Below are 22,986 nucleotides of genomic sequence, written 5' to 3' on the forward strand. Positions count from 1 at the left end.
TCTATTGTCGATGCTGCTGCCCGTAGCTGCGGCCGTAAGGTCTGCGGTGCCTGTTGCAGCAACAATCCCCGAACCCGGTGGTGGACACTGGCAGTAAGGGACGCTGTCAAGCTGAAGAAGGAGTCCTATTGGCTGTGGTTTGCTTGTGGGACTCCTGAGGCGGCTGACGGGTACCGTGAGGCCAAGCATGCCGCGGTCCGGGCTGTGGCAGAGGCAAAAACCCGGGCCTGGGAGTTCGGTGAGGCCATGGAAAAGGACTACCGGTGTCAGGTTCAAACAACCTAAAATACTTATAACATCACAAAAAGAAGAGAAAGACAAAGAATTAGTTATTTACTCGCTGCGAGGAGAACGGACGGAGATGTGCTTTTCAGTTACAAATCTCCTACCGCTCTGAAAACCATCTGTCCGCACCTCTCTTTTTATTATCTTTGGGGGTTCCCTAGTTACAATGAATGTCGCTCTCTAAGGATGGGAAAAACAGCTGCATCGTAAACAGGTCATAAACACCATTATCTTGTAACAACAGACTTCCACAGTCTCCCCCATCCTAAGATCAGTGTGTCTTCTGTTCAGCACAATCAGCCTTCATCTTTATGACCTCCTCAACTGTGACTGCTTCCTTTCCAGCTCCACCTTTGATCCTTGCCTGCAGACAAACTCATCACATCCTTACTCACACATACATCATGAAAGGTTATAAAGATCAAATTGTCAAGTTAAAGAAAAGGAAAATATCTAAGATAAATCTATATTCAATTATTCCAACAACCGGTTGGCCTCGAAGTGATTCTGGCAAACTGTCCGGCGCCTCAGGAGGGGAAAGCAGTGCTTCGCCAACAAGGTTTACAGTGGGGGTGGGAGGCTGCTGACCTCAACTGGGGACATTATCGGGCGGTGGATGGAGTACTTCGAGGATCTCCTAAATCCTATCATCATGCATTCCTTGGTGGAAACAGAGGCTGGGCCCTTTATTAGGGGCCATCTGGTCTCTGTACAAGTGGAGCAGGAGTTTGGTCCGCATTGCCGGCACTAAGCCGGACCTGTTCCCGGTGCATGTTGGACTCTGGCAGGGCTGCCCTTTTGTCACCAGTTCTGTTCATAACTTTCATGGAGATGATTTCCAGGTTTTTTGGGAGGGGGGGGGGGGATCTGGAGAGAGAGAGTAAGGCAACTGAAGGAGGGAGGCTAATAAACACAGGTGAGCAGGGGATCCAGGGGAACAAAAACATCTAAGTGAACAGAAATGTTGAACTTATGATTTTGATTAAATAATCGTTATCAATAATTAGAATTAAAAATCATAATTTAACAAAATTAATTTCTTAACCAAAATCCTCATTTATGAATCGAGACCAGAGATGTCTTCTGGTGTTGTAATTGTGGCTCAATGCCTCTGATAATTAAAACCGTTAAATACTCAGTAATAATTAATAACTATTGCCAGAGATGTCTTCTCTTCAGGTTGGAGGGGAGTTCCTGCCTCAAGTGGAGGAGTTTAAGTATCTCGGGGTCTTGTTCACGAATGAGGGAAGAATGGAGCGGGAGATCGACAGACGGATCGGTGCGGCTGCCACAGTAATGGGGGCGCTGTGCCGGTCCATTGTGGTGAAGAGAGAGCTGAGCCGAAAAGCAAAGCTCTCAATTTACTGGTCGGTCTACGTTCTTACCCTCACCTATGGCCATGAACTTTGGGTCATGACCGAAAGAACGAGATCACGGATACAAGCGGCTGAAATGAGCTTCCTCCGTAGGGTGGCCGGGCACTCCCTTAGAGATAGGTGAGGAGCTCGGCCATCCGGGAGGAGCTCGGAGTAGAGCCGCTGCTCCTCCACATTGAGAGGAGCCAGTTTAGGTGGCTCGGGCATCTATACCGGATGCCTCCTGGACGCCTTCCTCGGGAGGTGTTCCAGGCACGTCCCACCGGGAGGAGGCCCAGGGGACGGCCCAGGACACGCTGGAGGGACTATGTCTCTCGGCTGGCCTGGGAACGCCTTGGGCTCCACCTGAAGGAGCTGGAGGAGGTGTCTGGAGAGAGGGACGTCTGGGCGTCTCTGCTGAGTCTGCTGCCCCCGCGACCCGGTCCTGGATAAGCGGAAGACGACGAACGAACGAACGAACCAGAGATGTCACTGTTTAATTGACCGTTTCTACTGAAACGTGTGGAACTTCAACCTTATTTTGACTGACGAATCACTCTTACACAAAATAAACCCAGAAACGCCTTCTGTTTATCTATGTGAATATTTATTAAATCACAGCCTGATACAATCCGTTCTTCCGATTTAATAATCTTCACCTACTCAAACATGCAAAGTTCTACACAAAAGGGGTAAAATATCTAACTAAACAAAATAAAGCAAAACAGCAGTGGGTGTGTATGGGATCAAACCAGCAGTTATGGCAAAAATGATAATATGACAAAGGGATGTGGTGGTGAGTGGAGGGTGGGGCGCAGCTCTAACTGTAACTCAGTTGTACTCAGTCATAAAACCTCCCCCAACGCTGGGCGAGGTGAGCAGACAAAGGGTTATAAAACCTTTGGCGGCAAGCTAGCAAGCAGTAAGATTGAAGACAGAAAATGGGGAATTTCACCATGAGGTTATTTTAACAGTCCAGTCTCACAGCGCATCTGCACTGACTCTCAGGTGTTCAACAACCCCGCAAAACACACACAAAGCTGGGGAGCACAGCGGCCTCCAGACGTTAAACACGGCACATCAAAGTTTCAATAAAAAGGTTACATGCACATATCATTCAGAACACATTAGATTAAATGGCGAATCTAATCGCACTAAAACCTCCTGTACCCTGCCCAGACTTTCTAAGAAAGAAATAAAAATAAAAGATGGGTTTTACTTGTCGTTGTCTTCCTTCTGAGCAGAGTTGAAGAGAGGAAAAAGGTTGGAAGTTAATGTGCGTCCACAGTTAACTTCGGGAAGAGCGGTCCATTTTCGTCCTTTGTCCTTCTTGGCAAAAAGGGAAAAATATGATCTGACCATCAACAGTCGAATAGAACCAAAACAAGGTGGTGATTCGTTTCCTTGAAACTCCGTGGGTTTTTTTTTTTTTTGGTTACGTGTTAAGCTCACGTCTTCGATCGGCAAAGTGAAATTTCTGGCCTTCTTATTCCAGAAACCTCTTTTATGAATTTTAGTTGGCCAACGAAGGAGAATAAATGAAATCCACTCAGGATTCTTCTCCAGATGATGCTTCAGTTGCGTGGTCACCGCGTCACGGTCTCCAGCTGAAGGACAGCCCCCAAAATGGGCGCCTTCCTATATAGCATCTTGTGACGTCAGACTTGGGATGCCCCGTCATATCAGTCGTAGTGTCCGATGGGATTTGTAGGAACGGACTGTCCTGGATACAAAATGGCCGATGACGTTGGAGAGGCACAGTGGCGTCCAGCAACGTGCAAATGGTCCAATATTCAGCAAACAAGTGGTCCAACAGAAATAAGTAACAATGAAACTAACTAAAAAACAAACAGGGAGGAACCAGGTCTACAAGGAAATGCAAATTAAAACATCTAACACAGGGATCCAAAAAAGTAATCTTAACACACAAATGAATGATGAATCTAATCAACAAGAATTAAATGACTAAATAAATAAATAAAAAGTGTTTTTTTTTCACAATGACTTTGCTTAGGTGGCCAGGAATTATTGTTTCTCTAAGGTAAAACACAAGATAGTGATGTGAGAGGCTTTAAAATAATAAAACAACACTTTTTAAGTTTTCTTCAGGGCACATTCGTTGCAACCTACAAATTGTGTCAAGATAGAAATCAGAAATACTCCTCCAACCCACAGAAAGTCATGATCAGGAAATCAGCATCAGACATCCTTCCCTGTGTCTGTCAGGCTTATTGTGAAACTACATCATTTGCCATGTTTGAATGTTGCAGATAAGAACAATATTTAAAATGAGAAGTGAACAAAATGTTCAGTTTTGAAATATTTTACAAATGTTTATTTTGCCTTTTTATCAGTTTCTTTTGTTACTTATATTATCAATTACTAAACAATAATACCTTTATTACATTTTTTGGGTGGAAAAAAATAATGTAACAATTTGTCTCTTGTCTTCATTCTCCCCTATTTACATATATTTTTGACTACTTTGTTCACGACTGCCAGTGCTGGCTCACTGAAATTCAACATACCTTTAAAAACACAATGTCAAAGTTGATGGGATAAAACAGAGCAAATTGATTACTTACAGCCCTTTACTTTAAATGCTTTAAAATGCTAAAATACTTTAAATATTTTACAGTGAAGACTGTCTTGATAAGAATAGGATGTGTCTTCTGACCATAAACATATTGTTCAAGTGACAGTGCTGGATGTTAGGGTGGGACACACTTTGCTCTTTTATGTGAACCTTTTTTATGTTGATAATGTCAAAAGTTTCTGCTTTTATTTTGGTGCTGTATACACTCCTCTGCTGTGGACGTGCTCAAGATATCTTTATTTTTTATCCTTCCTTTATTCATTTATTCACTCAGAATAAGGTACATCTGCATTCCTCTTTTACTCTATGTATGAAAATGTATCGTAAACTGCATGATATTTGTTTAAATTGTGTTATTCTGTGTTTTAGATGCTGTGCTGACTATTGACCCCAACTGGTCAACTTTTTATCCTGGAGAGACTGTTACCTTCATTTGTGACATGAACAATGGGACAGACACTGAATGGGAATACGAGATGTAAAAAAATGGACAATTTCTTCCTTCCAACTTGAACACATTACAACCTCTACAGACAGATCAGAGGGGTGAATACCAGTGCTGTGTTCACAGGAAGACCTCAAGCTATACAACGTGTAGTACTACTGTCTCTTTAACTGTTTCAGGTAAGCCTAAATGGATTTTTCTACTAAACTGGAATGTCATAAGGAGCCCTTATAAAACCTATTCATGTTTAGTTTAAGGTAAATCCTTGTGCTGAAAAACATTTGAGCGATTTTTCAAAATTACTGTGTGTAACTTGTTGCAAATTACCAGCATTTGCAACACACCCACCCACCTCCCAAAACTGAAAAAATGAATGTTTTAAAATTAAATAAATAAGAAATACAATTTAACCTACTGCTTTAAGAATAAAACTATGTTTTATTATAAAAGCCTATCATAGCATGCCTTCAATTGATTCTTTATGAACTTGGGTCATTGATTTAAGAGGCCATGTTTAATAATACTTCATTCATTTCTATATGGGAAACTCAGTTGATGAGTTTTGTTATAAATGACAATGAGAGCTTTGAATATATGTACTTAACCTGACTTAAGGATCACTTAAACAGTAGATATAAAATGTTTTCACAGTATAACTGACTTTCTCGTTTTTAGAGCCATCAGCTCCACTCAGAGCCACACTGACAGCAGGTTTAACATCGATATCACTAGGGGGCAGTGTGACACTGAGCTGCTCTGTGGACAGCTCTGCTGGATGGAAATATCAGTGGTACAGACAGACCTCAGATACACCAGAAGTTCAAATCAAAATCACTTATAAAGAAAACACAGATATCACTGCAACAGAAGGAGGAATATACAGGCGTAAAGGAGTGAGAGGAAAACCAAACTTCTACAGTCATACAAGTGACGAGGTCATCATCACAATAATCTGTGAAATCAATTATGTTTGAAATACAGCTGTTGGGTATTATTCTCACTTCAGCTGAAACCCATGAAGCATCCTTTATTTTTCTGTTTTGGTTTGTTTCTCAACTGTTCATATCTGTTGGTAACAGTTTCCACGGAGGTTTTTGTGACACAACAACCAAAGTGGCCTCAGATGTTTAGTGGTGAGATGATCACTCTGAACTGTGAGGTCCAGGAAGGAGAAACCACCGAGTGGACGTATGAATGGTGGAGATCTGGCTCAGTTATTCACAGTACACACAGTAAACACTGAACTTTCACAGTTTCTGAGTCCAACAGTGGAGACTACATGTGTCAGAGTAAACGCAGAGATGACCCCTATTCTTCGACTAAGTGGAGTAAAAAACTCAGACTCTGTCTCAGGTGAGTCATGTTTATTATCAGGGCTAGCCCAACACATAAGCAAACCAAGCAGCTACTCAGAGTTCTTGAGTTATTGAAGAAAAAACTATTTTTCTAATTATACAAAACACAGTTTATATATTCTAATTAAGTATTCTATCCAGGTATTTAATTCATGTGATAAGTTAACAGGATTAGGTAACATTTCCTGCTTGTGTCTGAGCTGGGGTCATGGAAATATATACTTTAACTTCATTGCCAGCAGATACAACAGGCCGTCATACATATGAAACATTTTGCTTCAATCACATTTGACAAATTAAAATGTCTTTCAAGATATCTCAAATCACCTCACTGAATTTATCATTTGTAGGGTCGCACATCTGTGATTATAATCCAAGATATGTTGACCTTCATTTTGACAAGTCAAAATTAAATTTTTTGGTATCTGAATTCAATAAACTCTGTGTGCTTATAGACTGCTTAAGAGATCTCCAAAGAATTTCGGATTTACTCTCTCCCAACACACACAATGCACTTAAAAATGTTATTAATAATTATTCAAGATACACTATATTGCCAAAACTATTTGTCTACTTTTACATGTAGATAAACATTGATGACATCCTATTCCTAATCTATAAGGTCCAGTTTATTGATGGACTCACTGTTGCCAGAAATAGCAGCTTTAACTATTCTGTAAACATCTTCCAGGTTTAGGAGTGTGTTCATAGTTAGATAAGAAAGCCAGAATAGCATCCTCTGCTCTAATTCATCCCAAAGGTGTTCAAGAAGGTTGAGATCAAGTTTCTACACACCAAAGTAACTGTAATACCAGAATTCATTGAGTTGGTGGTGTAACCTAATACCTAATACTAGCAATATAGTTTATCAGTAATATCATTCTGAAGAGTCAGAATGATAATTTAAGATATGTGGAATACAAATTTATTTGAAGTTATCTTAAAGTATTTTAACTCGTCAAAAATACAGTTCTAGATATCTCTAATGTAGTTTTGCCTTCTCATTATTTGCTTTCAAAATATCTGCAATTTAATTTGCACTAGTTAGATCTTAGTTTCAAATATCTAAAAATACATGTAAGACATCTTGAATAATGATGTCATTTAAGATATCTTTAATTAGAATTATGACTAGTCAGAAGAAAAACCTACATTTAATTTAATTGTTGATATCTGAATTATACTTTACAGATTTTATATCTTGAATTGAAGCCTCTATACAACTTAATGGTAAATCTGACGTCATTTATAATAGTCAGAATATAATTAGAGAAAACTAACGAATATGTCTAGTCTTCAGTCAGTTTCAACCACTGGAAACTCTCCAACATCCAAGGAAAACAGGATCATTGCAGTTACTGATTCCTACAGTGGAGCCCCAAGAACTAAACAGAACAACAGGAAATATTTCTGATCCAGAAGCCTCGATGAAGCTGATTAAAAACTAGAGTTTATCTGTGGGAGACCAGACAGACCTGACAGCAGGTAAACTGGGATTTTGAAGGAAATGTAGAAGAAAGAAAAAATATTTTTTCATGAACATAAACAGGAGGTAAAAATATTTAATGTAGATATTTACTGATGTAAAAAGTTGTAATTTTAATGTAAAATGTTAATGTTCTTCATGGGAGCTGTGGTTGTTTTAAAACTGGAGGTTTGATTTCAAGTATAAACATAATTTAAGTGCAGTTCATACTGCCTTAAAGAGGTTGATCATAATTTGTCCCTGATTGGATCATTATTTCAGACTAATACAAATAAAGAACATTTTGGTTGCATCTGACTCAGAGAACAATGTTTTACAAGCTAGAACCAAGCTGTGTGTTGTTAGTAAAATTAATTTAGGAATTTTGCCTTAATTAAACTTCCCACAGGTGTCATTTTTAAATAAACATGACAGACAATCTGGTCCATCGGTCTTATGCAGATTTCCTTTACTCTCTGTGGTTTTGTAAGTAAAATAATGTCACATTTTAAAGAGCAATTGTTATTATGAGAAAATATTTTCTGAATGGATTTATATTTAAAAGCTGATAAACCCAGAGCCACACCGACAGCAATTTATTGTTTATTTTCCAAATATATTAAAGTGCTGAATGTTTTATAACCTAACTTTATAATCTCACAGTGAGGGTCCTGAAGCTGTAAATATGTTGCAGTGTCCTTTACCTGCCACTAGATGGTACTAAAGACTATATATTTTAATAATAAAGCGACAGTTTTATTGCAGTTCATTGTGGGATTGTTCATATTTCTGACTAGTGACACTAAACAAATGTAGTAATGTAACCTAAAGCAGGTATTTTCAAAACAGCATGTTTACCCTCCTCCTGTTTATCTGTGTTTATAAATATACTAATAAAATCTAACTGCTACTGAGACATATTTGTCCAGATGTTGCACAAAACATTAGAACTTAAACTCAAATTATTTAAATGTTTTACTATGAATTAAAATTCTACTTTGTTCATGTTTTAGATATCACATGTGTTCTGTTATTGTATCAGGTGTATATGCAAGCAACCAGGCGCATGTTGTGGTGAATATAGCAAATTATTTCATGTGCAGTAAAGACAGAACGATGTCAGAATACAATACAGAGTTTTCATTAATATCCTTAGAAAAGCTAAAAACACATTAATGATGAGGTAAACCTGTAAAAAGCCCTTTTTTAATCTCCCCAAAAGTTATTAAAAGTAGATGTTAACATCCTATTTCTATACCTTGAAACAAAACAGCTCATGTATGACTGGTTCATCTGCTGCTGAGACGCTGAAGCTTAAAGATGTTCTGAAATCAGTTTAAGAGTCTTCTGTGTTTAGATATAAGAATGACCTGAACCTGCCTCAACCACCAGTCACCACCAACCTCTGCCACTATGACCCCACCAGTGTCAGTATCAATGTATTTATACAGTGCCTTCAAAAAGTATTCACACCTCTTGAACTTTTCCACATATTGTCACATTACAACGACAGACATAAACATATTTTATGTGAAAGGAAATTATACATTAAAAAACTTTTTTACAAATAAAAAACTGGAAAGGGTGGTGTGCAAAAGTATTCAGCCCCCTTTACTCTGAGTGCAACCAATTGTCTTCAGAAGTTGCCTGATGATTGCTAATGACTAAATAGAGTCCACCTGTGTGTAATCTAATCTCAGTAGAAATACAGCTGCTCTGTGACGACCTCAGAGGTTTTTTAAGAGAATATTGGAGAGCAAACAACATCATGACGTTCAAGGAACACAACAGACAGGTCAGAGATAAAGTTGTGGAGAAAATTAAAGCAGGCTTATTCTATAAAAAGACTTTTCAATCTTTGAACGTTTTACAGAGCACTGTTCAATCCATCATCTGGAAATGGAAAGAGTACGGCACAACTATAAACCTACCAAGACAAGGCCGTCCACCTAAACTTACAGGCTGAACAAGGAGAGCACTGATCAGAGATGCAGCCAAGAGGCCCATGGTGACTCTGGATGAACTGCAGAGATCCACAGCTCAGGTGGGGGAATCTGTCCACAGGACAGCTATTAGTCATGGACTGCACAAATGTGGTCTTTATGGAAGAGTGGTAAGAAGAATCATGCTCTGGGCCTGCTTCTCTTCAGCAGGTACAGGGAAGGTGGTCAGAGTTGATGGAAGATGGATGGAGCCAAATACAGGGCAATCTTGGAAGAAAACATGTTGGACTCTGCAAAAGACCTGAAACTGGGGCGGAGGTTCACCTTCCAGCAGGACAATGACCCTAAACATAAAGCCAGGGCTACAAAGGAATAGTTTAAACAAAACTTATTAATGTGTTAGAATGGCCCAGTCAAAGTCCAGGCCTAAACCCAATCAAGAATCTGTTGCAAGATCTGAAAACTGCTGTGTCATCGTTTTAGACACCGATTTGACCCACATGCAGAGAAGACTCAGGAGAATCAGGGAAAGTTTTAACAGGTTTATTAAAGGAATGTAGATGTTAGGTCTGTACCGGCTGGAAACTCTCATCAACTGTGTGAGAGAAAAACAAAATGTGAATAACTGTTTACTTTGAATAACTAATATTGACTGAGACTGTATCTTACTAGATTGGGGGGTGAGGACCGCCAGGAGGAGAGTACGTGGGGAAACTGGAAGTGGCTGAGGTTGAAGAGGGTAAGCGTGAGGTTTGCCTCTAGTGACTTGAACCAGGAGGACAGTGTCCAGTTCTGCAGAATCTGTGTAGGTTGTCGTGCGTTGGTGTGGTGGAGGGTGGACAGGGTTCGCTCTAGTAGTCCTTGATGGTTGCAATTTAGGAAGCGGCCAGCTGATGAATACATCCGGTAGATCACGGCTTGATTGCAGGATAGAGACTCTCAAATGTCTTCTGTAATCCAGGAAGCGAGGTCGGAACAGGAACAATCAATCGGAGGCGAGTCTGGGTAACCTCCAGGTTGTCTCCGGCATAAAAAAGGTTGGCTAACACTCGAGCAATGAGATGCTGGCCGCTTTCTGCTTAAATACTCCAGGGAGTAATCATCGGGAATGGAGAACACCTGTCACCTCACACCACGGTCACCAGCGCCTACTAGAGGTTGAACACAGACAAGAGAAGACAGGAACAAAAAACAACCACACAACCAGAACCCCGACATGCTGTTCATAAACGTTTTCCATGTAATCTGACTGAGCTTGAGCTGTTGTGCAAAGAAGAATGTGCAAAACTTTCAGTCACTAGATGAGCAAAGCTGGTAGAGACAAACCCTAAAAGACTCGCTGCTGTTATTGCAGCCACAGGTGGATCCAGAAAGTATTGACTTTGCACAGTGTCCTTTTCAGTTTTTTATTTGTAAAAAAAAAAAAAGTCATGTATAATTTTCTTTCCAATTCACAATTGTATAAAATTCCAATAAGATATATTCATGTTTGTGGTTGTAATGTGACAATATGTGGAAAGGTTCAAGGGGTATGAATACTTTTGCAAGCCACTGTACAGCACGTCACTTCAAGGCACTTTACAAAGCAATTTAATCGAATCATACAGATTTGATTAAATTTTGAATCTGTATGATTCAAATTGTAGATTTGTCCAGACTCCCATGTCCACTTGTGATTCCTGCCTCTACCTATGAGTCATATTCTGGTTCTGAAATTTAAAGTTGAACCCGTTGCAGCTGGGCCAACTAACTCTTGTTGGTTTCACTTAACCTCACAAACACACCAGTTTTAGCTCCTTGTTCAGTAACAATGGGACGTTCAATGTTTCATGAGTCATGAGCTGCAATGAACTATTTGAAGAAAGTGTGAATGACAGTTTTAAAAATGCACACACTATAAGAGGAGCTCTTTAAAAAATCTAAAACAAAAACTAACTTTAACCCCACAATGACATGAACTAAGATTCACATAAACCACTTTCTTAAAAACTGCAATGTTTGTTAAACGTTAGGATTTTTTTATATTCATATTATGAATGTTTCACATGAAACAGTTTCAAATGTTTCTGCAGTGGACAGGAAGTAAAACCCACCAACTGCTGCAGTTAAAGCTGCTGCTGTGGTGTGAAGTTTGTGTGAAAGGGAAGGAAACACACAGGCTTTACTTAGAAGTATAAACTATGCTAGTGTCATATATGTGGGGTAGATGTAACTCCTCCTTCATCTTTATAGTTAAAACAAAGTAGAAGCCTTTCTGATGAGCTGTGCAGCAGGTCTGGATGTCAGGATGGAGAACGCTCTGCTTTGCATGCTGGGATTTTTCTGTAAGTCCAACAATGACTTTGTGTTCAATGATCAAAAACGATGTTTCTGTATATTGGATTTATAATTTATCACCGTTAGATCTGTTTCTCTGCCATCCTGAAGAGACTAGATGTGTGTTTTTCTACAATTTTGTATCTATCTGTTATCTTGGTTTTATCATATAAATGTTTTTGATGTTAGTCTCTATTGATTTAAAAGGTCATTTAGAAAAATAATAAATTATTAGGCCCTCAGAGAGGACCTAGACGGCCCTGACAGTTCCCTTGAGGTAATGATTAACAGATAGGACCAGGAGGAGGACAGGCTGAAGGAAGACTGAAGTAAACTGACCCCCAGTTGTTTAATAAATGCTCAGGAAACATCGGCACGACATGAAGATGAAAATTCAGCAGAATATACAGCACACCATTAGCATAGTTTAACTGATAGAATGAAATTAACAGAGAAATCTCTAATGGCATTTTGAATACTATAGCATTAGAAAATACATCTTTGAAAATAAATGATTAATCTGTCTGTTAATGTGTTTTCTGGGTTAAGTCAACTATGCCAACACCTTTATTTTTTCCACCCTGGCAGAGACCAGGCTCTGTAACATTGAGACTGGTGGGAGGTTCAAGTAATGAAAAGTACCAGGAAATCACCTGAAATCATTGTTCCAGGTTCTTTGATGCTATATTTACAGTTTTCACCTTTAGGGGTGCTTTCAAGTTTTGACTGAGGTCTAAATGAGAATTTCTGCATTTAAACCAACAACTAACGTTACCACAGGTGTGTTTGTATATCTGCATGTTGTCATTCAGTTCTTATAAAAGTTTACTGTATCTCTTTCTACTTGATTGGTTGTGGTAGTTTTATAGGTGTGGTATGTTTAATGCATGTAGGATTTGTTAATTAAAGAAGTTATGAATGATGATCTCTCATATTTTAGCTTAGAAGTTTGCTAAACTGGGTTTCTGTGAGTGTTTTGAACAACAGTAACAGTAGTTTTCCATTCAGTCACAGTATAGACAGAACTATATCATCAATAAATTAGTTCATATCTTCTTCTTTGCTGCTGTACGAAGAAAAGAGGAAATCACATATTTTGAGCTCCGTAAGTGTGGCTGCATTCAGTAGCAGATAATTAGTTTCTAGAGTTATTTCTATCAAAATGGACGAGATAGGTCAGAGGACAGTTTAAGCTCCGAGGGTGAAAATCAAGAAGTGTCAGCACTACATGAACCTTATTACGTCTTTTATATATTTATGCTTTAATCCAACCTTTTACCTGCTAAATGCCAGATAGTTTAGTTTATTTTCACCTGACTGCTGCCTAACCTCTGCTTACATGGGTCCTCCACAACCCTGAATTGTAACAAGTCTAGGTTTAAAATAAGTTTGGAACTAAGTTTTTCTATGATTTTCTTTCTTTTGTGGAAACATAAAGTTCATTATTATAGAACTTGTAGTTTGGTTTCTTCTAAAATAAGTATCTGCTCATACATCTTGCAGTGCTACAGACATCACATGATGCATAACCTTGAATATCTCACAATCTGTCACTTTTGTACTACAAAAAAACATAAATGAGCTTCACTCACTAAGTATTCAGGTTTTTTGTGCAGATCTTGGTGTAATTACACATCCTTCACATAGTGTGACACGTATCTGCTTCTAACATTTAATTCTGCTAGAAGTTAATCTGAATGTGATGGATGAGATCATTTACATCATCATGTCCCTTTAGATAAAAAGAGGAACTGTAAGGTTTGCCTTAGAAGTTACATTTGATTTATTCTAAGATGATTTGAGTTTAGGGACTTCACCAGTCAGTAGTAATAAACAAAACATCTAAAATATAAAAATCATTTATTAAATAGTTAGAAATATTTTTTCAGTTTCTTAGAAAGCTCTCATTAATCAAGGTTTTCCAGCAGAACTGCAGCCATCTTTCTGTTTCCCTTCCATCAACAACACATATAGACGTTATATTCCCTCAGTAGCCAGACATTTCCAGCTTTGAGTGACAAATGAAAAGTGAGCAGGCTGGAGGTGAACTCGCTACGCGGGTTTCCTCTCATTCATTCCCGCAACTTCACAGTCCTTTAAACAGTGAGTTCAATAGCGAAGCATAAATGCTGGGCTTTGTCCCGTCCATGGATGCTTAGCGTCTCTGGGGGTCTATGGGGCAGTGGGCTGGCCTCGGCTGGCCTGGACGCTCAGCTTCTGCATGATGATTGGATGATCTGCCTGAGGCTGAATCCCTTTTTGATTGACAGCGAAATGAGCAAATCAGCGATACACACACATATACACACACACACACACTGTGTTGTTGTAATTCAGCAAAATAACATGAACAACAACTAGTTTCTCTCCCTTTGCTTTTAACTGGGGTATTTAGCTGCGAGCAGACAGACATTAAACGCAGCGGTGCTCGTTTTAAAGGCTGGCCGTTCATAAAAACCTCGAAAGCAAGAGCACTGAGACTCCATCATAGCAGAACAGTTCAGAAACTATTTGGAATGAGGGGAAAAAAGCTATATTAAGCTATATTAATATATAAAGCTATAAAAAGCCCCCTCCTTGAACCGTCACCTTAACGTGGTGGAGGGGTTTGAGTGCTCAAATGATCCTAGAGGCTATGTTGTCTGGGGCCTAAATGCCCCTGGTAGGGTCTCCCATGGCAAACAGGCTCTAGGTGAAGGGTCAGACAAAGAATGGTTCAAGAACCCCTCATGAAGAACAAAATATCGAGGCATGTGACGTCGCCCGGTACGGCGGAGCCGGGGTCCCACCCTGGAGCCAGGCCTGGGGTCGGGACTCGTTGGAGAACGCCTGGTGGCCGGGTTGCTCCTCGCGGGACCCGGCCAGGCCAAGCCCGAACGAGAGACGCGAGGCCATCCCCCAGTGGGCCCACCACCTGCAGGGGGAACCGTGAGGGACCGGTGCAAAGAGGATTGGGTGGCGGACGAAGGTGGAGACCTCAACGGCCCGATCCCCGGATGCTTAGGCTGGCTCTAGGGACGTGGAATGTCACCTCGCTGGGGGGGATGGAGCCTGAGCTTGTGCGGGAGGTCGAGAGATATCGACTAGAAATAGTCGGGCTCGCCTCCACGCACAGCTTGGGCTCTGGAACCCATCTCCTTGAAAGGGGTTGGACTCTCTTCTACTCTGGAGTGGCCCACGGGGAGAGGTGGCGGGCTGGTGTGGGTTTGCTTGTTGCCCCCCAGCTCAGCCGTCTCGTGTTGGGGATTACCCCAGTGGATGAGAGGGTTGTATCCCTGCGCCTTCGGGTTGGGGAGAGGTCTCTGACTATCATTTCAGCCTACGGGCCGAGTGGTAGTGCAGAGTACCCTGCCTTCTTGGCGTCCCTGTCGGGGGTGCTGGATAGTGCCCCTCCCGGGGACTCCATTATTCTGCTGGGGGACTTCAACGCCCACGTGGGGAACGACAGTGACACCTGGAGAGGCGTGATCGGGAGGAATGGCCTCCCCGATCTGAATCCGAGTGGTGTTTTGTTATTGGACTTCTGTGCTAGTCACGGATTGTCCATAACGAACACCATGTTCAAACATAAGGGTGTCCATCAGTGCACTTGGCACCAGGACACCCTAGGCAGGAGGTCGATGATCGACTTTGTTGTCGTATCATCAGACCTTCGGCCGCATGTTTTGGACACTCGGGTGAAGAGAGGGGCTGAGCTGTCCACTGATCATCACCTGGTGGTGAGTTGGATCCGCTGGAGGAGGAGAAAGCCAGACAGACTTGGCAGGCCCAAGCGCATAGTGAGGGTCTGCTGGGAACGCCTGTCGGAGCCCTCGGCCAGGGATGTATTCAACTCCCACCTCCGGGAGAGCTTTGACCAGATCCCGGGAGATGTTGGAGACATAGAGTCCGAGTGGACCATGTTCTCTGCATCTATTGTCGATGCTGCTGCCCATAGCTGCGGCCGTAAGGTCTGCGGTGCCTGTCGTGGCGGCAATCCCAGAACCCGGTGGTGGACACCGGCAGTAAGGGATGCTGTTAAGCTGAAGAAGGAGTCCTATCGGCTGTGGTTGGCTTGTGGGACTCCTGAGGCGGCTGACGGGTACCGTGAGGCCAAGCGTGCTGCGGCCCGGGCTGTGGCAGAGGCAAAAACCCGGGCCTGGGAAGAGTTCGGTGTGGCCATGGAGAAGGACTACCGGTTGGCCTCGAAGCGATTCTGGCAAACCGTCCGGCGCCTCAGGAGGGGGAAGCAGTGCTTTGCCAACACTGTTTATAGTGGGGGCAGGAGACTGTTGACCTCGACTGAGGACATTATCGGCCGGTGGAAGGAGTACTTCGAGGATCTCCTCAATCTTGCCATCACGCATTCCGTGGTGGAAACAGAGGCTGGGGACTCGGGGTTGGACTCTTTCATCACCTAGGCTGAAGTCACCGAGGTGGTTAAAAAGCTCCGTGGTGGCAAGGCTTCGGGGGTGGATGAGATCCGCCCTGAGTACCTCAAGTGTCTGGATGTTGTAGGGATGTCATGGTTGACACGCCTCTTCAACATTGCGTGGCGGTCGGGGACAGTGCCTCTGGACTGGCAGACTGGGGTGGTGGTCCCCCTTTATAAGAAGGGGGACCGGAGGGTGTGTTCCAACTACAGGGGGATCACACTCCTCAGCCTCCCTGGTAAGGCCTACGCCAGGGTATTGGAGAGGAGAGTCCGACCGATAGTCGAACCTCGGCTTCAGGAGGAACAGTGTGGTTTTCGTCCCAGCCGTGGAACACTGGACCAGCTCTATACCCTCTACAGGGTGCTCGAGGGTTCATGGGAGTTTGCCCAACCGGTTCACATGTGTTTTGTGGACCTGGAGAAGGCATTCGACTGTGTCCCTCGTGATGCCCTGTGGGGGGTGCTCCAGGAGTATGGAATCGGGGGCCCTTTATTAGGGGCCATCCGGTCCCTGTACGAGCGGAGCAGGAGTTTGTTCCGCATTGCCGGCACTAAGTCGGACCTGTTCCCAGTGCATGTTGGACTCCAGCAGGGCTGCCCTTTGTCACCGGTCCTGTTCATAACTTTTGTGGACAGGATTTCTAGACGCAGCCAAGGGCCGGAGGGGGTCTGGTTTGGGGACCAGTGGATTTCGTCTCTTCTTTTTGCGGATGACGTGGTCCTGCTGGCCCCCTCTAGCCAAGACCTACAGCATGCGCTGTGGCGGTTCGCAGCCGAGTGTGAAGCGGCTGGGATGAGGATCAGCTCCTCCAAGACCGAGGCCATGGTACTTGACCGGAAAAGGGTGACTTGGAGTTCCTGCCTCAAGTGGAGGAGTTTAAGTATCTCGGGGTCTTGTTCACGAGTGAGGGAAGAATGGAGCGGGAGATCAACAGACGGATCGGTGCGGCTGCCACAGTAATGGGGGCGCTGTGCCGGTCCATTGTGGTGAAGAGAGAGCTGAGCCGAAAAGCAAAGCTCTCAATTTACTGGTCGGTCTACGTTCCTACCCTCACCTATGGCCATGAACTTTGGGTCATGACCGAAAGAACGAGATCACGGATACAAGCGGCTGAAATGAGCTTCCTCCGTAGGGTGGCCGGGCACTCCCTTAGAGATAGGGTGAGGAGCTCGGCCATCCGGGAGGAGCTCGGAGTAGAGCCGCTGCTCCTCCACATCGAGAGGAGCCAGTTGAGGTGGCTCGGGCATCTATACCGGATGCCTCCTGGACGCCTTCCTCGGGAGGTGTTCCAGGCACGTCCCACCGGGAGGAGGCCCAGGGGACGGCCCAGGACACGCTGGAGGGACTATGTCTCTCGGCTGGCCTGGGAACGCCTTGGGCTCCCCCTGGAGGAGCTGGAGGAGGTGTCTGGAGAGAGGGACGTCTGGGCGTCTCTGCTGAGTCTGCTGCCCCCGCGACCCGGTCCTGGATAAGCGGAAGACGACGAACGAACGAACAAACTGGCTTTTGGTAACGGATCTGATGTTCTTTGTTTGCTCGTGAAGTTTTGCAGACGTAACTGGTTCTGGATGACGGCTTCATAGAAGACAGCCTTTCTTCCCTCTTCCCGGTACTGCGTACCGGCGCAGAATCTTTTAGTGGTACGCAGTACCGGACCGTACCGGCTCACTTTCACGCCTGGTGATGACTAAATGAAGCTTTGTGAAGCACTGAAGCTGGTTTTAAAAAAGTTGATAACTCAAAGCGTTTCAACACAGTCCTCTTTAAAGGCATCTTGTGGTCAAAAGTATGAACAGCAGTTTAGATCTATAGCTTAAAATAAATTGCTTCATTATAACTGTCTAATCTACAGAGTTCAGTTAACAGCTTCTGTTTAATTATCATGTGGCACTTCTGTCTGATATCAGGATTTTATTGTTGTTTTTTGAACATGTAGTTGTTGAAGTGAATAAATAATGTGAAATACTGATGATGAATTCTTCCTGGCTTAAACAGGGACCATTATGTGATCTACTTTTGCTTTTCACTCCTTAACATTTGTAAACACAGTATAAGTGACAGGATCAGCACTAAGAGACACCATTTGTCTCACCAGTGATTCACTTCCTTATAAACTAGTGAATGAAGCATCAAAATAACGAAGCTGTGAGCACGTGACTCTGGCCAGATTCATCACGAAATAACACAGTGCTTCAGAAGCACTTCACACTTACTAGCATTAGCCCTAAAGTACATGGCCAAACATGAGAGCATTACAAACATACTGAACTTAAGGTGTATAAATATAAATATATATATATATATTATTATTATTATTATATATATATATATTTTTTTTATGTTTGTGATTGATTTTTATGGTTGTTTTGGTCCAGTGGTATTAACTGTTCTTCAGGGTTGAACACTACATTGTTCAACCTAGAACATCTGTGACACAAATGAACTTCTTCTTTCCCATGACTAGATTCAATCAATCCAGAATCTACTGTATTCTGCACTGCATGTATTGAAGCACCAATGGATCAGAGCACATAGTCTTACATGCAACATGTGGTCCACCAGATCAGCCATCTTGTTACTCAGTCATTTGTTCCAGGAACAGCAGCCATCTTTTACACAATCAGACTGATCAAATGTTATGACTTTTCATACTCACTCCCCACCCACCCACACACAAACTATGTTTAGACAGTTATTATGTGCAGATAAGCTCCCATGATGCACAGCATATTAATGCTCCATTTCCCCAACAGTTTTAGTATTGCTTTGCACCAAGACGTTCCTGAGTTCAAGTCCTGGTCGGGGATCTTTCTGCGTGGGGTTTTCATTTACTCCCCATGCATACCTGGGTTCTCCCCTCAACTTCTTCCCATAATCCAAAAACATGCATGGTTATCTGGGACCTCATGCATGAAAGAGTGTGCAGCATTCATACTAAAAGTTTGCAATAGGAAGAAATTGTGAAACTTGCAGCGCACAATTCAGATGTACGAAAGTGTGCGTAGTCATTGTCACTGCATAAGTAGCCTTCATACTTCCTAATTTGTGGTGAATTTGGCGAAGCTCCACGTGGCGCTTGGTCTCCGCCCATGAATAAATATGCAAAGTAGTTTAAATAACCAGAAGGCACCCACCACCTATCCAAATAACCATGGCAACAGTGCTGTGACAGTCAGAACCGGTTCCTTTCAGCAGAAAAACGCTAAGAAAAACTGTCTACACACCATGAGGAATGTTTGTAATCAGTTACAGCAAACCAACAACTTCTTGAATGACATCAGTGACTCAAACCTGACTGAAAATAAAACTTTTGTCGTCTCTAACCTGTTTAGTTCTACATTGTGTGTATCTAAACCAAACAGCGATGTCTAGCTGTCCCATGGAGCTCTATTATGGCTCAATGCTGATCATTGTAATGACTGAATATGCCTCCTATATTTCTATTAGGAAGACTCACCACACACACTATGTGAAGTACTTAAAATCTTTACAACCATTCAGGACATCACATAAAAAATGTACCTAGAAGCCAGCCATCACACATGGAGGTTTGTTTCCAACACAACTATTATTATTAGATTAGTTCTAATTATTTTTCTAGTATAAAGGCATCATGAGTTGAGGAAGCCACCGTGCCATTGCATTTGTGAGAAACATTTGCACATAGGTTTCACATTCATTGAATGAAAATGCTTTCTATTCATAAAAGCATATTCACATCCAGATGGGGCCCTTAAAGCATTATGGGTGCTGTCCTTAGCTCTGATTACATTCAGAAATCAGCTCCTCGCTGCAAATGAGAGCCACAGTTTAGGGGAACTTTATATATCTGAGCAACATACGGATGAGGTCGTCCCATATGGCTGGCATGGCCAGGCTCAAGGATGACTGTTGAATACCCGACCTGTCAGTCAGCTCTCTCTGAAAAGCTCTGGATGAAAGGACCGCAGCGTAGTGAGAACTTGAACTGGTGACGCACGGATCTTCCTAGTTTCCTTCTGTAACACTGAGGCCAGCTCCATGCAGAGCTCCAAGATAGTTGCCCTGGGCAATCTAAAACGGCTAAAAAGCCATACATCATTATGTGCCAGCAGGTCAGTCCCATCACTGAAAAACACGCTCCCTCTGACTTCTCCCATTGGCAATGTCCTCCAGCTGTACTAAACCTGCCATTGTTCCGCAATTATACACAACTTTACGCAGCTATTTATGGACATGTTTGATTGTCTCCAGCTTTTCACCTTAGGAATCATTAAACCTGACTTGTTTGGAAATAATCTGCTGATCCGACACAGTTTTCTTTTCAGTGAGAATGAAAGTGCCCCTTAGATGATTGACATGCATTTTATGTCCCTCAGCACACAAACCGATGTGCATTTCCATCTACAGGTGACAATAACAGAGAAAGGTTTACAGTTTTCATCCGCCTGAGGTTGTTTCTATCTTTTTCTGAGGTGTTACGTTATTGTATGAGGCTAAATGTGATTCAGCTTCATTATTCGTGTTTAAACCATAAAAGCTCAAACTCATGAAAAAACATCAGGTTTGATGCTCAATGAATTAAACAGAACTGAATATAGTCATATTTCAGTGTATTTAGGTGGGTTTTAGTTCTCTGTAGTTTATTATTGTACATTGAAAATGTTTGGGCGGCTTCTGCACCTTTTTACGTAACGTTCATTGTAGTACATGCAGAGTTGTGTGTAAAACATTGTGCCACAAACGTTTTGTGTGTAAGTACGCTTCGTACATGAGGCCCCTGGTCTCTAGAAAATTGCACTTAGCAGTGAGTGTGCTTATGCCTTGTTGTTTGTTCTGGTGCCTCTCTGTTGCCCTTTGATTGACTGGTGACCTTTCCAGGGTGAACCCAGCCTCTCGCCAAATGACCACTGGAGATAGGCAATAGCCCCCCTAAGACCCTGCTTGGATAAATGAGGATAGACAGTAGATAGAAGGATAGTTTGATTGCAAAGTCATCATCATAATTTTGGTTGTAAACAGAGCTGGGTGATAAAACAATAGCAATATATATCTGTCGATAGAATTTTTCCTTAATAGACATATAAGAAAGAGTCGATATAGACCTTTAATACAGATAAGATGAATAGTCATTAATAATAAGAGTTGCTCCATGCTGGACCAATCATGTGGCTGGAATAAAGTCACACAAAGTAACATTGAGGCAGACAGCACAGTAGCAGGCAAAGGTGCTGATGGCTAATGTTTGTGCAGCTGTAGCCTCTTACTTCAGGTTGGACATCACAAAAAAAAATTAGTGCCCCAAAAGAAGAAAAGACAGAAAAACGGCCAACGACACTGGTGACAAGAAGAGTCTGAGTAGTTTAGTCATGTGGAGGTATTTTGGCCATTTACAGTTGGACAAGAAAAACAAAGTAATGTGCACTGCAAATTACATTGAGCGCATGTTCCAACAAAGTCGGGGAATACCAACAATCTGTTTTACCACCTGAACCAGTGCCACACGCTGGAGCACGCAGAATGTAAAACATTACAATCCCAGACGAGAGCTAATGCTAAGCCCCTGCCACCTCTCCTCTCCCCCTCTCTGAAAACAACGCCTGAACAGCGGCAACAAACGACAATAGAGTCGGCTCTCTCATGCCTCATGATAAAAAATCTAAGCGACACGGAGACAGTTCGCTACTGAACGCAGTCTGCTAAAACCAGCCACCACAGAGACAGTTTCTTCCCCCAGGCTGTTTCTTTGATGAACACTTGAGAGTCAGAGTCCCTGTACAACACCATGCATACTTGGACTGAATTCATATTATCTTCTCTTGTAAATCCACTTCTGTATATACAGTATATGTATATTTAAAATATTTTTTATTTCCATTTATATTGACAAAAAAAAAAAATTCACTGAGAGCAAAGTGTACCAGAGTCAAATTCCTTCTTTGTCTACACAAACTTGGCAATAAAGCTGATTATGGTTTTGTTTATCCAAAACAGTTGACTAATGTTCGGTGACATGTTTAACATTTAAAATAAAATCTTTAAATCAAAAATAACCTTCTAATATCTTTGAATCTCACTTAATAGTACCAGGGAACAATAATCAACTGCTGTCGTCAAAGCTGCTGCTGTGGTGTGAAGTTTCTGTAAAAGGGAAGGAAACACAGAGAGGGTACACTAAGATGTAGAAGCAGGAAACATGTTAGTTTCATATATGTTAGACTTAACTTCTCCTTTTATATTAATATAGTTAAATAAAGTTGAAGCCTTTCTGACAGGCTGTGCTGCAGGTCTGGATGTTAGGATGAGGAACGCTCTGCTCTACATGCTGGGCTTTTTCTGTAAGCAAATCACTAACTTTCTGTTCAGTATTTAAAGAAAATGTTTCTTCATGATGACAGGTTACTGTACACCTCTGATGAGATCTGACAGCTTTGAAAACAGAACGCTCAAGTCTTTTTCCTCTTTTTTGTAATCAGCATTGTAAACAGCTGTTATCTTGGCTCGGTTTAAGATAAAGATACGCTGTTTGTGAATTTCTGCAGTTAATGTGTTTATTTATATCTTTCTGAAACTTTTTTTTAATAAAATCCATTTAAGTTTAATCTTCTCCAAAAACAAATAACGTTGTGATTTATTTTCTTAATCAGTTGGATAATGTCTGACCATGTCTTGATCTTTATTGTAGCGCTCATTACTCTCCTCCATGGACGTGCTGATGGTGAGAATCAGTTTTCCTTCAGGTTTAATGTTTGTTTATTTCAGCTTTCATTATTTATAGGGAAAATAGTATTGTTTACATTATTTTCAGTGCATTAATCTCTCTTTTCTATTT

This window comes from Girardinichthys multiradiatus, unplaced genomic scaffold (assembly GCF_021462225.1).
Source record: "Girardinichthys multiradiatus isolate DD_20200921_A unplaced genomic scaffold, DD_fGirMul_XY1 scaffold_47, whole genome shotgun sequence".
Taxonomy (NCBI): Eukaryota; Metazoa; Chordata; class Actinopteri; order Cyprinodontiformes; family Goodeidae; genus Girardinichthys; species Girardinichthys multiradiatus.